Raw genomic sequence first — 17,791 nt, forward strand, 5'->3', positions numbered from 1 at the left:
TTCTTTATTATTTCTTCATGTTCTGACCTTCACAACCAATCGGATGACTGAGAACTGGAGCCACGATAACTAGGTCTTTTGTTAATTGCAGTGAATTCTATTCCAAGTGAATAAATTCTTCCCTTTTTACTCCGGTTATTTCACACCATACATCCATTTCATTTGGTGCATTACTTCTTTCTTCATATACTTTTTGCGTAGCCTGTTCTATAGCATTCTTAAATTCATCCTGTCATGCATGCAAAAAATTAAAGTATATGTTAAGTGCTTCTTTGAAAACTAAAAATAAAGCATATTAAGTAACAATTACAAAGTTCAAAGACTCAATGAACTTCGTAAGCTATTATCAATAGTCCAATCCAGAACTTTTTACACATAAATTCCAAGTCAAGTCCAAAGCTACTCTCTGAAAATATTATCAATGGTCGCAAAAAGAAAGTAAATTTGGTTGAAAGTCCTTACAGTTGGATACCCTGGTTTTTGATCAGCTAATAATCATTTAAACTAGTTAAGTAATTAAACTGATTAAACTTGGTCAAACTCAGTAAAATCGAAAAATTTAGATAAATCAATTTGGTCAAATTAAATAAATTTGTTATTTTACTATTAGAAAACTAGTTATTACAGACAGATATTTCTGACGGATTTTATCCCACGAAAATACAGAGGAAATTTCAGAGGAATTTTTTGTCGGAAAACAAAAAAAAAATGAATTAGCATAAATTACAGATGGAAAAGAGAATCCGTTGATAATTCTGTCAAAAAAATTAATTTTTTTTGTGAGAAATGGTTACAGACAGAGAATCCGTCTGTAATTAAATGGACAAAAATGTTGTGTTTTATTAAATTATTATAGACAGAAAATTCATCAGTAATTTAAAATTTCCATCGAAAATAATAAGCTATACCTACTATTGCCTGAGCTCTATTCATAGCACACAGAGCAAACGAGATAAACCTAGCATTCTTCATCCTTCTTCTCCGTCAGCAGGCTACTTCTTCTTCTCTTTTCCTCACCGACAGCGCCACCGCCGGCCACCCTAACCGCCGCAGTTACCTTCTCCTTCTTCTCCTCTTTTTTAAACACTGAATCAGTAGAACATAGCCCCTGTCTCTCTCATTCTTTCTCGTTCGCAGAACAAAGCAAGCTCAAACTCCACCACCGCCGTACCTCTCTCTCTCCTTTTATCTCCCTCAGTTTTGGCTACAACCATCATCTCCTTCAGTCAATGCAGCAGCTACCTTCGCACAAGCCTTAGCTCTGTGGCGACCAAAATTGGTTCCACCGTCAGCTGCGGTTCCACCTCTTTCTTTCCCCATGTTCGATCCGTAGAGACCTGGGCATCCTTCTTTCTCTCTGTCCTGTTTTGATTGTCTCTGCTTCCAGGTTTTGGTTTCAAAATTCTTTAAATTTCTGTTGAGTTCAATTAAATTTGTTTAGTTAGTTTGATTTTAGTAATTATTTTAGTTAGATTTGTTTTCTGATTAGTGGATTTTTAGGTTGTTAAAATAGGATTAGATTAGATTTTTATTCTGAATAGCTGAGAAATGTTTAGATTGTTAATCTGGATTACTGAACATTACTGAACATTAATGTTGTCTAGAATAGAAATTTAATTCAATTAATGGCTTCTTCTCTGGTAATGCTTCTTCTCGGTCGTTTTGCATTTGGAGTATTAGCAAAATTGTGTTTCTGCTTATCTATTCAACCTATTTTGTTTAATTTATAGATAGATAGTTATTATGAGTTCTCTATTGTTCATGAGATATGTTAAATTGAGCAATAAAAAAATAAAATAGAATAATAGGTAAAATTCCTTTGCGTTATGATTTTAGTTTGTAGATTTGTTCCATAATTGATACTTTTGTTTGAACAACATTTTGTATTGCAAAAAATTCTCTATTGTTCATGCTATTTTTGCATCTGTTATATCTTTTTACCTCCTCATGAGATCAGATATTAAGTTACTCAACTTCGCTTCATTGGATGTTACATTTGGTAAGAACATCTGTATTTTGATCTCGCCTTCATCATCTACTAGTTGGATTGCTAGTGTTGTAAAATCTGGAATTGTGATTGATGATGCTAAGAACTGATGTTGAGGTATTGAAGAAGATCGTTGAATTCTTGAAGTTGTAATTTCTATATCTATATGATGTAATTTTGGTTAATCTGTAATTTCTATTGATCCTTCTTAGTGATGTGGTGGTTGTGATTGAGATTTGAAATTTGATTCTTCGAGTGCTGGAGTGCTGCAAGGGCTTCGAGAAGCCGTCGCCGATTCAGTCACCTGCATGGCCTTTCTTGTTGGACGGTCATGATCTCATTGGAATCACTGCAACTGGTTCAGGTGTGTTGTTGTGAATGGCTTGTGATGAAAATTTAATGAATTCGGAGGGTGATTTTGATGAGCTTACTTCATTGTACATATACTAAATGCTATTGTTGGAGTTCTCCGAAGTTGAATTTAGACATAATTTATGTATCATCTAATTCTTGTTGGCTCTGCTTTACATAACCCCTATTTCTAGTGTGACAACTATCATTTCACTTTCCTTTTGGATTTGTGTATTTTTATAATGCTTCTATTCTTATGTTAAGTAGATGCTTATATTATTGTTTGTTTGTCTAAGGTGCTTGTTAAAGCAGATCGGATGCTTGACATGGGTTTCGAACAAGTAGTCTGCTCTATACTGGGTCAGACATGCTTTGGTATGAGGCTTACAGTTTAATTGTTCCTGTTTTTCTCATATTAACTTTCTTCTTTCAATTTCAGTTCTTGAACTTTACCTTAAATTCTGTCACTTAATGCACTAGATCTAGAGTTTCAAAATTTGCTTCAACAATGAGTTGTGTAAATGTATTTTATTACCATAATTTGTTCCCAGCTTATTTATTTTATTGAAGGAATTCTAATAATTTGCAGTTTGCCAAATGGTGATGTTTAGCGCTACTTGGCCCTTACCAGTTCATCATTTAGCACAGGAGTTTATGGATCCCAACCCTATAAAGGTCTGTATCTAGATTTTAGAAGTGGCTTTCAACTAGTTTTTTATTTAGTTGTTGTGGAAAATTGTAACACCCTCACTACCAGAAGTCACGCTCCCGGCTGCGCCACTCAGATAGCAAGAAGTATTACGACTACTTTACATACTAAATATTAAAATAGGAGCCTGTGACTCGACACTGTACCTCTGATTCCCTTGAAAACCGGAAATAAATACTTTATCTTAAGAAAAAAATAAATACAAGCAGACATAGATTCATATACAAAACTCCTTACATAATAATTCAATATATTATACATATAAAACATACAATTCCTATCCCTCTTACAAACTTGTAATAATAAAGACGAGGGAAGAAAATAATCTAAATAATACAACAGCATATAAACCAAACGCAATATAACTCTCTTCTTAATGCTTCTTCATCCGGTTCCTGAAAAGGGTAAAGCTGTAGGGGGGTGAGAACCTAACCACATGGTCTCACCACGGAGTTTCAAAGTTGTCATAAGAAGATATTTATTAAGAAACTGTTTTCAACCTCAGTGATTATCATTGCCTTATGAATCTTTTAAAACTAATAGGAAATCGTTCAAAACCCTTTTCAAAGAAACAATGTTTAATCTTTCAGAAATCCGAAATCTTTCCTTTCTTATAAAAAAAAACCTCAATCAGAAATTAACCACGCAATCAAACAACACAATCATTAATTCAGCATCCCAGTTCATTCTCAAATGTAGCACGCCAGAACAAACACAGGCAAGACAGACAAGGAAAGCACAAGTAGGTAGCAGGTACAGCAAATAGTTCAAGTAGCAGTTAATGACAGTTTAGCAATTAGGCAAACCAAAACAAGTTCAAACCCAAACAAAGCATACAAATGCATATGATGCATGCCTGTCCTATGGCTGATGAGGCTCATCTGTCGGTTATCCAGCCAACCCGACAAGTCTGAATTGTCCTTAGACTGTCCCCCGACGTGCATCCCCAAGAGTCTATGCATAGTTTTTTCTCAAATAATCAATATTGCTCAATGGGGGTAACATTCCCGGGAATTTATATAGTGCCCGGTCACACTTACGTCGTAGGGTCAACAGAGTATCGAGTTTTCAACCTGGTACACATGGTGGCAAGCCATGGTACTTTATCCAGGAAATCTCGTATCTCAGATAACTCAAATTCATAAGCCATGTGAACAATTCAAAGTTCATATCTCAACATTCTCAACATCATAATCATTCATCAATATTCAAAAACCATATTTCAAAGAAAATCCTCATCTTTTATAAAATTTCGGCAGCATTTCCTCTAAAACTTGGACTCTGCCACCCTTTTCGGGTCCCATCCAGACATTCCTCAAACTCTTTCTCAACGATTTCCAAATCTCAATCACTTTTAAAAAATTCAACCAATTCCAATATCAAATTATTTTCAAATCAGACCAATTTCAATAATAAAACTCTTTTTAAAATCAAACCAGCTCAAGTATTAAATCATTTATAAAATCAGACCGACTCAAAATCAAACCGCTTTAACTCCAACCCAAGGAAAACCACTTCTCATAATAATCAAGTAATTAACTTTTTAAACCCATTTTCTTATCAACAACCGTACATTACTCAAGCAATCAAGCACCCAATAATCCAATCCAACAAACCATCACATCCACAAGACAAATATAATCACAGAAGTATATTTTTTTTACATCAATATCTATTTATCACAACTCTGTAATGTAAAATATATTTTAAGGAAAACCCCTACCTCGTTCGTGATTCAACTACGCGGAAAACTGCATTTCTATTCTTATTCCACAGCAACAGCATCAATATCGACCGTCCCCGCAGCAGCCACAGCCTCTAAACACAGCCTTAACTCAATCCTAAAACATTAATGTCACGTAAACTCAATGATCTATAACAGAACAGCAACTAAAAGAGAACAATTTACTGGGCTTACGAATAATCGAGCAAACGGAGCAACAGCAGCTCCGGTGACAACGCAGCACCTTGATGCCATATACAACATCCATAGAACTCAGCAATCAAGGCCCGTAACTCAATCCTATGACACCAAGACCTCAGATTCTCAAATAACTTAAAACAGGAATACTAATTTAAAGGTTTTGGAACGCATCGCTTACCCAAACAAGTATGAACGGCTGAACTGAAATAACGGTAACTCCGATGGTGGTTCCGGTGATCACCGCCACGTTCCCAGTTACCCGAACGGTGGTGGAGGAGCTCAACGGCGACGGCGCCCGTAGATCAGCGTTGGCAGTAGGGTTTCCAGAAACAGAGGCGGCGTGGGGCTTCGGCAGCGGCGGACCTGGCGGTGATGGGATTCTCGGCGGCGACAAGAGCTTCTGATGGCGATGGTGTCTGGTTCACGAACGGCAGCGACGACAGAGCACGAACGGCGACGGCGACGGCTCTCTCTCCCTCGGTTCTGAGCTTCCTCGCGATGGTGACGTATGGCGCGGTGGAGGCTCGAGCTAGACGGTGGCGGCGCAGGCAGCAGGACGCGATGGCGGTGGCGCAGCTGTAGCGGCGGTCTCCCTTTCCTCCGGCGCCACTGTTCCTTCCTCTTCTCCCTTTCTCTTCCTCAAGCCCTCTCTTCCCTCTTCCGCTCTCTCTCTCTCCCACAGATCTTATAATATATAAATAATCAAAGACAACTACTAAACCTTGTAAAATTCATCACAACCCTTCCACAATAGAAGCTTTCATCGTCGTCATCGCAAGCACCAACAGCAACCCCCAATTTAGTGCGACCCCCAATTTAGTGCGTGTGATGGAGTACTCCTGCTACTACTACTAATAATAATAATAATAATAATAATAATAATTAAGTTAATGATGCAAAAAGGCTATTAATGAAGCCTGTTTCAAAAGCTATGCTTAATGTCTATATAGCTAAGAGATATGAAGGTTTAGAATTAGGATAATTTAGGTAATTTTAATAAAATTAGGGGTATAGAGTATTAATTAAAAATCTAATTTAATCATTTAAGTTTATTAATAAAATATTATTTAATTATCAATTAACAGTTTACTTCTAATCAAATATTTTAATTTAAAATTAGAGATAATATAATTAATTTTCTTTGTTTGTAAAAATCGAAAGTATTAAATTCCAAAATTTTCATTATTTAAACCAAATCAAATAAAATTCTTATTATTTTACAATTACTAAACTTTATAATTTAAATATAGAAAATACTTCAATAATTATAAAATTGATTAAAAATCTTAGTTTATTTCAAACTCAATTAATCAAAACTTTAGTTATCTTTAATAAAGAGATTTCTAAAATTAAAGCTATAAATAAATAATTAAACTTGAAATTAATTTATAATAAAATTTTCAAAATTCTGGGACTTACATTCCACCCACCTTATAAAAATTTTCGTCCTCGAAAATTAGTATAAAATAAAAGAGATTTCATATTACTTCACTCTTAAACACATTTAAAGAAAAGGTAAAAAGTCCTCATTATATACATATAGTTTCAAATCCTAGGATTTTCATATATAAATATGAAGGGTATAAGTATGATGTGAAACAAGGTTACAAGATAGGCCTGATGCACAAAATGATATGTTTCAAACATATGATGGTAAAACAAAGCGATAAAAGGTTATAAAACGGGTTAGGATTAAAACAACGTGCTTAACGTTCGCATTTGATCTCACACCAGCTTTAGAGATTCAATTATTCAAACTTCAACTTAACTTATTCCCTCCATCCTCAATCGTATTGCATCGAACAACTCATCTGAGGGTTTTCAACCTCGTCAAACACTTTGCAAATCTTAATGGTCACAAACCCAACATCAACAAAATCCTTTCACATGAAATAAGGTTCCGCAACTCCTTGCAACGTCGTACATTTATAAATTTCACCTTTTGCGTCCACCAAACATACCCTAAAGAATTAATGTGTCATTTACTAAGTCCAATAGGCACACCAGATACCAAAACTATTCTCGGATATACTCAAAAGGATAACAGACCTTAGAAAAAAAAAAAAGAAAAGTAATGAGGACCATTTTCGTGAGAATTTGAAAGAATTGTTGAAATCACAAGTAGACAAGGATAAACAAGTAATGAAAAATGTTGGAAAAAGAATCAACTGATAACTTTAAGGGCAACTCTTGAGTAGAAGGGATTTGATAGGATCAATAAGGTGAAAAACAACACAGTATTTTGAAACGAATTCAAGCTGAATCAAGAAATATGAGGTTTACAGAAGAAGCATATCCATACCAAAAACAAAAAGTTTATAGAACTCAAGAGTATGGTTTAAAAATATTTTCGAATGCATTGTTCGTAAAGAATGGAAAACTTAAGGGAAAGTTATTTCATGTTCTGAAAGAGAAAATGGGTAACAAACATCCTTCAAAGATTAATAAAAGCGTAAATGTGGCATTGTTTCAATATAAACTCAAGTGAAAATAGATTACACAAACTTTGTAAATGGAAAGATTAATTTGGCTAAGAGCTAAATTGTATTTTCTCTTTTTCAAGCATGTATGAAAACTACAATCTTGTTGGAAGAAAACTTAACATAAAGTTTTACTCATAAAAGAAAAGATGATACATTACAACCAAACAGGTTTAAATGACATACAAAAATTTTCAAAGTATAAAGTAAAGGAGTGTAGGCTGAATTGAAAGCGATTTTATTAAAACTTTAATAGACGGTTATATCTCCCCAAAATAAGTTCAAATCACATCAAAGAGAGGCACTGCTCAAGTAAAGCAACTCAAAGTGAGGGACAACTTTGCATAAGAATAAATCAAAACTTGTTTAAAAAGGTTTAAAACAAACTCCAACAATATACTTGAAGTCACATCTTTATAAGAATGTTCAATAATATTAAGATACGTTAAAAAGGAACTCAATAACTTAAAAAGTTGATTCAAAACTTAAATTTCTTCAAAAGAATTCAAAACTTCTTCAAAATGGTTCAAACCACCAACGAATAAGAATGGTCAAAAGTCATGAAGTATGCCGGAAGGAAGAATCAAAATGCAAATAGGAAAGAATTTTAATTTCAAAGAACTCCAATAAAAACTATAGAGGAAAACAGGGCAATTGTTTACAAAATTCAAGAGAATCATAAAAAACGTAAATATTACGTCATATTAAAACAAATTCAAGTCAAATTAGATTATGTAAGATTTGTGAAATGAAAATTAGTTATGCTAAGGATAAAATTTTTCATCGAAAACTTTGAAAGATTTTTTTTTTGATAGTCAAATAAAAATTTGCATAAAAACATAAGATAGGAAATTAAATTGTAATCCTAAGAAAGAATTTTGAATTTAAGAACTCCGATAGAAAGAATCAAGAGGAAGAACGGTACTTTTATTTAAACTGGATTCGAGCTGAGGAGAAAAAAAAGACTAAAAATCAATGATAGCGTTTACAAAGAATGGATAATTTAAAGAAGGAATGGATTCATTTTCTTAAAAGAAATATAAAAAGTTTAAACAAGATATTACATCGAAACAATCGTAGTTAAAATAAAATATGCAAAGTTTGTAAAATAAAATTTAATTGGGCTATGAATAAAATTTTATTTTATTTTGCTTTAATATTTTTTTTTTATTATTATTTTTTTTTAAGAATCTTGAAAAATACTCGGATGTAAAATCACATAAGAATACGTTTAAAAATTGTGATAAGGTTGAAAATAAATCAAGTTGTAGTTAATGAAGGAAATTCAAAGTAAAAATCATTTTTTATAGAATAGGTGAAGCTTTACAGATAAACAGATTTAAACCATATAAAGAAATTTTAGAATCCATGTAGGAAAGTATATACTAAATTTAAAGGTAATTTTATCCAAAAATTTGAAGGATGATTGGAAACACAATTAAGTAAGAAAAAGATCAATTCAAAACTTTTCCAATCTAAAATAAGCTTAGATTACGTTAAGGAGATACACAGATTACGTAGAGAAACTCAAGGTCAGGATTTATGATGCCGAGAATTTAGAAGATAATCAAGAATATGGTATGTTTAAGGTATACATTAGACATGAAGCAAAAGTATCAATTTACAAAGTCAACTTAAGTCGAATCATAATTTTCAAGGTTCAAATCTCTCAAGATTTAAAGATCATGCATTATGCCAAAACAAGTTCAAGATCAGATTAATGAGCACAGGATTCTTGAAGAAGAGTATAATCAATGGTAAAGACAGATGTTTTTAAAAGACTCAAACAAATTCTTAAGAATACAATCAAATAAGATTGTGGACGAACAATGAAATACGGTCGGAGAATGATCAATCATGGTTCAAGAAAGGAATCCGAGTCAAAGAACTTCAATGGGGATAGTAAACACAAAAAAAAAGAAACGATATGCCAACCTAAGCGACATAAACAAGAATCATAAATCGAAACCTAGCACGAAAAGCGAACCCTAGCATCCGCGAACCACGTGACTCGCATTACCCATTACTTATCAATTCTTTTTCGCCTATAATAACCTATTAACTTTCCCGTTCACATAAGCCATCAATATTAAGGTGGCCAAACTTAACATCAACAGATATGCAACGGTAAGCTAACAATGTTAATTATTAGGCAGTCATGTGCATCAAATTCTAATTCTCGTTATTCAAACAAGACCTACTACATGACAGACTCTCAGAGTATGCAATTAAAGCATAATCAGTCCATTTCCAAGGCTCTACAGGAAAGACCGCTCTGATACCATAATGTAACACCCTCACTACCAGAAGTCACGCTCCCGGCTGCGCCACTCAGATAGCAAGAAGTATTACGACTACTTTACATACTAAATATTAAAATAGGAGCCTGTGACTCGACACTGTACCTCTGATTCCCTTGAAAACCGGAAATAAATACTTTATCTTAAGAAAAAATAAATACAAGCAGACATAGATTCATATACAAAACTCCTTACATAATAATTCAATATATTATACATATAAAACATACAATTCCTATCCCTCTTACAAACTTGTAATAATAAAGACGAGGGAAGAAAATAATCTAAATAATACAACAGCATATAAACCAAACGCAATATAACTCTCTTCTTAATGCTTCTTCATCCGGTTCCTGAAAAGGGTAAAGCTGTAGGGGGGTGAGAACCTAACCACATGGTCTCACCACGGAGTTTCAAAGTTGTCATAAGAAGATATTTATTAAGAAACTGTTTTCAACCTCAGTGATTATCATTGCCTTATGAATCTTTTAAAACTAATAGGAAATCGTTCAAAACCCTTTTCAAAGAAACAATGTTTAATCTTTCAGAAATCCGAAATCTTTCCTTTCTTATAAAAAAAAACCTCAATCAGAAATTAACCACGCAATCAAACAACACAATCATTAATTCAGCATCCCAGTTCATTCTCAAATGTAGCACGCCAGAACAAACACAGGCAAGACAGACAAGGAAAGCACAAGTAGGTAGCAGGTACAGCAAATAGTTCAAGTAGCAGTTAATGACAGTTTAGCAATTAGGCAAACCAAAACAAGTTCAAACCCAAACAAAGCATACAAATGCATATGATGCATGCCTGTCCTATGGCTGATGAGGCTCATCTGTCGGTTATCCAGCCAACCCGACAAGTCTGAATTGTCCTTAGACTGTCCCCCGACGTGCATCCCCAAGAGTCTATGCATAGTTTTTTCTCAAATAATCAATATTGCTCAATGGGGGTAACATTCCCGGGAATTTATATAGTGCCCGGTCACACTTACGTCGTAGGGTCAACAGAGTATCGAGTTTTCAACCTGGTACACATGGTGGCAAGCCATGGTACTTTATCCAGGAAATCTCGTATCTCAGATAACTCAAATTCATAAGCCATGTGAACAATTCAAAGTTCATATCTCAACATTCTCAACATCATAATCATTCATCAATATTCAAAAACCATATTTCAAAGAAAATCCTCATCTTTTATAAAATTTCGGCAGCATTTCCTCTAAAACTTGGACTCTGCCACCCTTTTCGGGTCCCATCCAGACATTCCTCAAACTCTTTCTCAACGATTTCCAAATCTCAATCACTTTTAAAAAATTCAACCAATTCCAATATCAAATTATTTTCAAATCAGACCAATTTCAATAATAAAACTCTTTTTAAAATCAAACCAGCTCAAGTATTAAATCATTTATAAAATCAGACCGACTCAAAATCAAACCGCTTTAACTCCAACCCAAGGAAAACCACTTCTCATAATAATCAAGTAATTAACTTTTTAAACCCATTTTCTTATCAACAACCGTACATTACTCAAGCAATCAAGCACCCAATAATCCAATCCAACAAACCATCACATCCACAAGACAAATATAATCACAGAAGTATATTTTTTTACATCAATATCTATTTATCACAACTCTGTAATGTAAAATATATTTTAAGGAAAACCCCTACCTCGTTCGTGATTCAACTACGCGGAAAACTGCATTTCTATTCTTATTCCACAGCAACAGCATCAATATCGACCGTCCCCGCAGCAGCCACAGCCTCTAAACACAGCCTTAACTCAATCCTAAAACATTAATGTCACGTAAACTCAATGATCTATAACAGAACAGCAACTAAAAGAGAACAATTTACTGGGCTTACGAATAATCGAGCAAACGGAGCAACAGCAGCTCCGGTGACAACGCAGCACCTTGATGCCATATACAACATCCATACAACATCCATACAACATCGGGTAACGGTAACTCCGATGGTGGTTCCGGTGATCACCGCCACGTTCCCAGTTACCCGAACGGTGGTGGAGGAGCTCAACGGCGACGGCGCCCGTAGATCAGCGTTGGCAGTAGGGTTTCCAGAAACAGAGGCGGCGTGGGGCTTCGGCAGCGGCGGACCTGGCGGTGATGGGATTCTCGGCGGCGACAAGAGCTTCTGATGGCGATGGTGTCTGGTTCACGAACGGCAGCGACGACAGAGCACGAACGGCGACGGCGACGGCTCTCTCTCCCTCGGTTCTGAGCTTCCTCGCGATGGTGACGTATGGCGCGGTGGAGGCTCGAGCTAGACGGTGGCGGCGCAGGCAGCAGGACGCGATGGCGGTGGCGCAGCTGTAGCGGCGGTCTCCCTTTCCTCCGGCGCCACTGTTCCTTCCTCTTCTCCCTTTCTCTTCCTCAAGCCCTCTCTTCCCTCTTCCGCTCTCTCTCTCTCCCACAGATCTTATAATATATATAAATAATCAAAGACAACTACTAAACCTTGTAAAATTCATCACAACCCTTCCACAATAGAAGCTTTCATCGTCGTCATCGCAAGCACCAACAGCAACCCCCAATTTAGTGCGACCCCCAATTTAGTGCGTGTGATGGAGTACTCCTGCTACTACTACTACTAATAATAATAATAATAATAATAATAATAATTAAGTTAATGATGCAAAAAGGCTATTAATGAAGCTTGTTTCAAAAGCTATGCTTAATGTCTATATAGCTAAGAGATATGAAGGTTTAGAATTAGGATAATTTAGGTAATTTTAATAAAATTAGGGGTATAGAGTATTAATTAAAAATCTAATTTAATCATTTAAGTTTATTAATAAAATATTATTTAATTATCAATTAACAGTTTACTTCTAATCAAATATTTTAATTTAAAATTAGAGATAATATAATTAATTTTCTTTGTTTGTAAAAATCGAAAGTATTAAATTCCAAAATTTTCATTATTTAAACCAAATCAAATAAAATTCTTATTATTTTACAATTACTAAACTTTATAATTTAAATATAGAAAATACTTCAATAATTATAAAATTGATTAAAAATCTTAGTTTATTTCAAACTCAATTAATCAAAACTTTAGTTATCTTTAATAAAGAGATTTCTAAAATTAAAGCTATAAATAAATAATTAAACTTGAAATTAATTTATAATAAAATTTTCAAAATTCTGGGACTTACAAAAATAATTTTTGAACTTGTGACAGGTTGTTGTAGGTTCAGAAGACTTAGCTGCGAATCATGATGTCATGCAGATAGTTGAGGTCTGTATTGACCAAATCTAGTCTACATTTGTTTGTTTTAAATGCCTTTGTTGACTAGTGGAAAAAATCTTGTTGCATTCATAGGTCTTAGATGATCGTGCGCGTGATAAGCTACTGGTTGCTTTACTGGAAAAATACCACAAATGTCAGAGGTCTCTCTCCATGATAATTAATCCTTAAAACTAGAGATATCTTCCCAGGAAGCAGTGAATAGTTAATACATTGGATCAAGTTGTTGCTATCCTTAATTCCTAACATTTTCTAGTGTTCATTTGGTTTTCAATGAACATATACATGTATTTTTGTAGCCTAAAAAGGACGAGTTATCATGAAGCATATTGATAGTTGATATCTTCAGACTTAACTATTTTGTTCTACATGTTGATAAGAGTGTGTATCTTTTATCAGGAACCGAGTATTGATCTTTGTTTTGTACAAAATGGAAACCACACGAGTTGAAAGGATGCTTTAACAAGGGTATGTTGTGTGTGTATGTGTACACATGTAGTGTTTATTATTGACATTAGCTACTTGTGACATGATAAATTCTTTTCAGAGGTTGAAAGGTTGTGTCCATACATGGAGACAAAGCACAACATGATCGTACAAAGGCACTTTCATTATTCAAGAATGGGAGCTGCCCTTTAATGGTATGCTGCTTCAAACTGCGATTATGATTATGAATTGGCAATACCAGCAAGATTTGGTGTTCCTTTCTCTGAAATGCTTTACATCCAACTTCCGTTTGTGATAAGAGTCAACATTTAGTTTTGCAAGGTTAGCTTTGTGACTGCCATATGTTACAATATACTATACTGTTGGATAAACTAGTTCAGGTTCTATCATAAACCTAAAGTCCATCTTTTACATCACTAGTGAATGGACATAAATTCACTTTGTTATTTCCACTACTCTTCTTCCAAACTGAATAGAAGGCAAAGAGATTATCAACTAAGCGTTCCCTTCTATTTTTATTCTTGTTTTCTTTTTTTTTTAACTACATTTTTTTCTCTCCCTTGAATGTCTGTTGTGGATAGTGTGCATAAATGGGGTTTGAGGTCTTTCAATTGTTGTGCACAGAATGTGTGGCTTTGTTCGGTCATTTATTTGACCTAATTTATAATTTATTGGGCAGATTGCTACTGATGTGGCTGCACGTGGATTGGATATTCCAAATGTTGAAGTTGTTATCAACTATAGTTTTCCTTTAACTACAGAAGATTATGTTCATAGAATTGGTCGAACTGGACGAGCTGGTAAAAAGGGTGTTGCCCATACATTCTTCACACAGCAGAATTAGGTGGTATCCATGCCTGATGTATTTGAGGTTCTTTATTTGCCCACCATGCTGTTTCTCAACTTTTTTTTGCTACTATTGAATGGAAATATTCAGGGTCTTGCTGGGGAGCTTGTGAATGTATTAAGAGAAGCTGGACAAATTATGCCAGATGCTCTTTTAAAATTTGGCACACATGTAAAGAAAGAGGTATATTTTCTTCACTTCTCTCTATGCACCTGATCAGGTTTCGTTTCTGATGCTTTGTGACTGTTGCGACAAATTTTGCTTTGGATTGCAATTCTTTAGAATTTGTGCAAGATATTCTATTGATGTTTAAACTATCATTTTCTGTTATATTAGGAGTCCAAGTGAAGTCAAGTAGTTCTAGTGCAGTTCTACTACCACAACCACCGCCGCCACCCTCAATCTCTTCAGATGAGGACTATGATGATGATGAGGATAAAGATGACACTGAAGACTATAGCTGATAGTTTTAGTATGGTTGAACAATATACTAGGAATTATAGTTGATTATCAATACACTTTGTTTATGTTTTGAATTATATTGACTTGCTTGTTTATAGTACTTTTCTTTTAGTTTGATAATACGATGAATTTGTTTATTTTTTGAAATATTATAAATATTCGAATACAAATTAGATAAAAATGTGTATTAAATTTATATTTATTTTGTATGAAAATAAGTTTATTTTGTAATTGGAAAAATCTAAAAAAAATCTATTTTACCTTACTGATGGATTTACAGACGGATTTTCTGTCTGTATTCAGAGTGTGAGATGATTTTCCAAGGTTCAAATTACAGACGAAAAATCTGTTGTCAATTACCGACGAAAAATCCATCGAAAAGTTCGACATTTCGGGAAAATGGATAGAGAATTTACAGAGGAAAAATCCGTCCGTAACTGATAAAAATTCGCCGGTAATTTTTCGACGGAAAAAAATTTATCGGTAAATCATTTCTGACGAGACTTTTACAGAGGGACAAAATTCGTCAGTAACCAAAAATCCATCTGTAATAAAGACTAAATCTGTCTGTAAATCTAGCTGTATTAATCCATTTTCTAGTTGTGTTTGTTATGCATAATTTTTTTATTAAATATATTATATAAATAAAATTAAATTGTATTTACGAATATAGAAAATACTTTTATTAATTATAATATATTTTCTAATTTTATAATTTTTATTTTTATTTATTTTTTATAAATACTTAAAAATAATAGTAAATATAAATTAATTGGTGAATTATCATAATTAAAAAATATAGTTAATTTAATATAAAATAAAACTAAAAAATATTTATTATAAAAATAAAAAAATTAAAATTAAATTTTACATAAATATTTAATTATAATTTATGTCTAGATTAATTGATTCCATCCGTAATCCATCGATTGAATTAATATTATCTAATAATTTGACGGGTTAATACTCAAATTTGTCCCTGAAAGATCACGCGATCTTCATTTTTTTCCCCGAATAATTTTTTTAATCAAATTAGTCCCTGAAAGAATTATTTTAAATCACGCTCGTCCTTCCGTTAACCAAGTGACGTCGCCGTTAGAAATCTGCTGACGTGGAATGTGAGCTGGCAGCCCACCCTAACACCTGGCATAGTGTGTGTATTGCTGATGAGATATGTTTAGGGTGTTGCATCAATTTGGTCCCTCAGTGTCAAATAAATAAACCTTAATTCCCAACCTCTGAAGAATACGATTGCCTTGCTTGAGCGTTGCCGCAGACCCAACTGCTGTTTAGGGAGGAGGAAGTTGATCTCGGCACCATGATGGAAAGCGGAAGTGGTGGGTTTCCCTCGCACTCACACAATAGTTATACTTCGAGCTCATCCATGCGAAGAAGAAGACAAAACCATGAGAAAACTTGTTTTTGCGATTTAGAAACTTTGATCAAGAAATCTGGGATATCAAAGAATCCAGATCGATTGTTTCATACTTGTGTAAGATATCGGGTGAGTTTAATTTTGTATGAATGATACCATAATGTTGGCTTTCACTCTTGTTCTGGGGTTAACAGTATTGTTCAATGTTTTCAGAAAGGGAACCATTGCATTTTTTTAAATGGGTGGAAGAAAATGAAAATGTAGCTGTTGCAGAAGGTTCTAGGGGTATCCCAGAAATCGAAGGAGAACTGGACATTGATTATGAAGATTGGAAGGTTAAATTAGCATGGAGAATAGGTAGTTTAGAAGCAGAAGTTAGAGTACATAGAATGTTAATGTGCTCTATGTTCACTAGTGTGATGTTAGTCATCTTAGTAGGAACTTTACTGTGCATATCATATATGTACAAGTAGAACTGAGTGAATGTGATATGGTGGTGTAATTTAGGGAGCTGGTTTCTTTGTTTCCAGTATCATGGCTAAACTATTGTAATATGAAACTAGAGGTTATAAATAGAACTTCGATTTTGAGTACACCTGTGATGAAATATATTTATGCATCACTGACACTGTAATATGTAAAGAATCAGATGGCAAACCAGAGACATAACAAGATAATAAAGTTCCTTAAATTTCTTCATATAAAGTGTTAATATGAAGTTTCCAACATTGTGTTTGTCAACACAAACGGTAGTAAAGTTCCTAAAAGTGATTCATCAGAAACATTTCATACCAAGGCAAAACATGCACCCAAAATAAAGGCCTTACAAAACAGTGAGACTAGATAGTGTTTAACACAAACATATCTTTCGAAATCTATAACCTAAAACCAAAAAAAGAAGCATATGTTCCGATGAAGGTCTTCAGATGGCGTCGTCTTTTTTCCTTGGCCGTTTGAAGCCTGGAGTTGGCACAAAGGTCATGAGACTTGCAAGCTTCTTGGTTGTCACAGCACTATATCCTTTGATTGTTTCAGCAGAAATTGGAGTTGTTGCAGTTGTTGGAGCAGGTTGGGGAGAGACAGCTCTTTTTTCTTTTCCCTTAGAAACTTGAAGCTTTGGTGGTCTTCCTCTCACCTTAGCATGCATGACATGTGAAGTAAACACATGAATAGAGAAACACAGATTGAGTAATATGAAATTGAAATTAAAGTAGTTAATCAAACCGCTGTTGAAGTGGGCGGTGATGGTGCTGTTACTTGGGTTACTAGGATTCCTTCCGGTTGGGTCAGGACTATATGTCTGGCTGCATTCGATCGCTGTAGTGGTGGACAAACAGACAATGGGACAGGATTAGCTGGAGTAGCATGAGTAGCATCAGTTGGGAGCTCATTTGGTGCATCTGTGTTAGGTTCCGTTAATGCCAGTTGTAGTTGCATTAAACGTGCTTCTTCTTCAGCATCAGCTTGTTTCTTCAGTTTGCATGTTCTCTTGTTGTGTCCAACCTCACCACAGAACATGCATCAGATGGAGTTATATTTTCTCTTCATTCTTGTCTTGGAACCAGATCCTCCTTCATCTTTGTCTTTTCTTCTGTTCTTTGTGGGTCTACCTGGTTTAGGCTTAATTGGA

General features: G+C 34.3%; 2 long non-coding RNA genes and 1 pseudogene across 2 annotated transcripts; 1 reads left to right on the forward strand and 2 right to left on the reverse strand.

Moving 5' to 3' along the window:
- The first annotated feature begins 1,625 nt into the window (after window positions 1–1,625).
- LOC130945473 (DEAD-box ATP-dependent RNA helicase 5-like) lies at window positions 1,626–16,663 on the forward strand (annotated as a pseudogene).
- LOC130943453 (uncharacterized) lies at window positions 3,268–5,854 on the reverse strand. Its single transcript, XR_009071822.1, has 4 exons — window positions 5,150–5,854; window positions 4,966–5,070; window positions 4,771–4,888; window positions 3,268–3,457 (listed from the first exon to the last, which is right to left on the reverse strand). It is a non-coding gene; the product is annotated as an uncharacterized LOC130943453 (long non-coding RNA).
- LOC130943454 (uncharacterized) lies at window positions 9,930–11,684 on the reverse strand. Its single transcript, XR_009071823.1, has 3 exons — window positions 11,627–11,684; window positions 11,432–11,549; window positions 9,930–10,119 (listed from the first exon to the last, which is right to left on the reverse strand). It is a non-coding gene; the product is annotated as an uncharacterized LOC130943454 (long non-coding RNA).
- Window positions 16,664–17,791: the final 1,128 nt, after the last annotated feature.

Source organism: Arachis stenosperma, chromosome 8, assembly GCF_014773155.1.
Source record: "Arachis stenosperma cultivar V10309 chromosome 8, arast.V10309.gnm1.PFL2, whole genome shotgun sequence".
Classification (NCBI taxonomy): domain Eukaryota; kingdom Viridiplantae; phylum Streptophyta; class Magnoliopsida; order Fabales; family Fabaceae; genus Arachis; species Arachis stenosperma.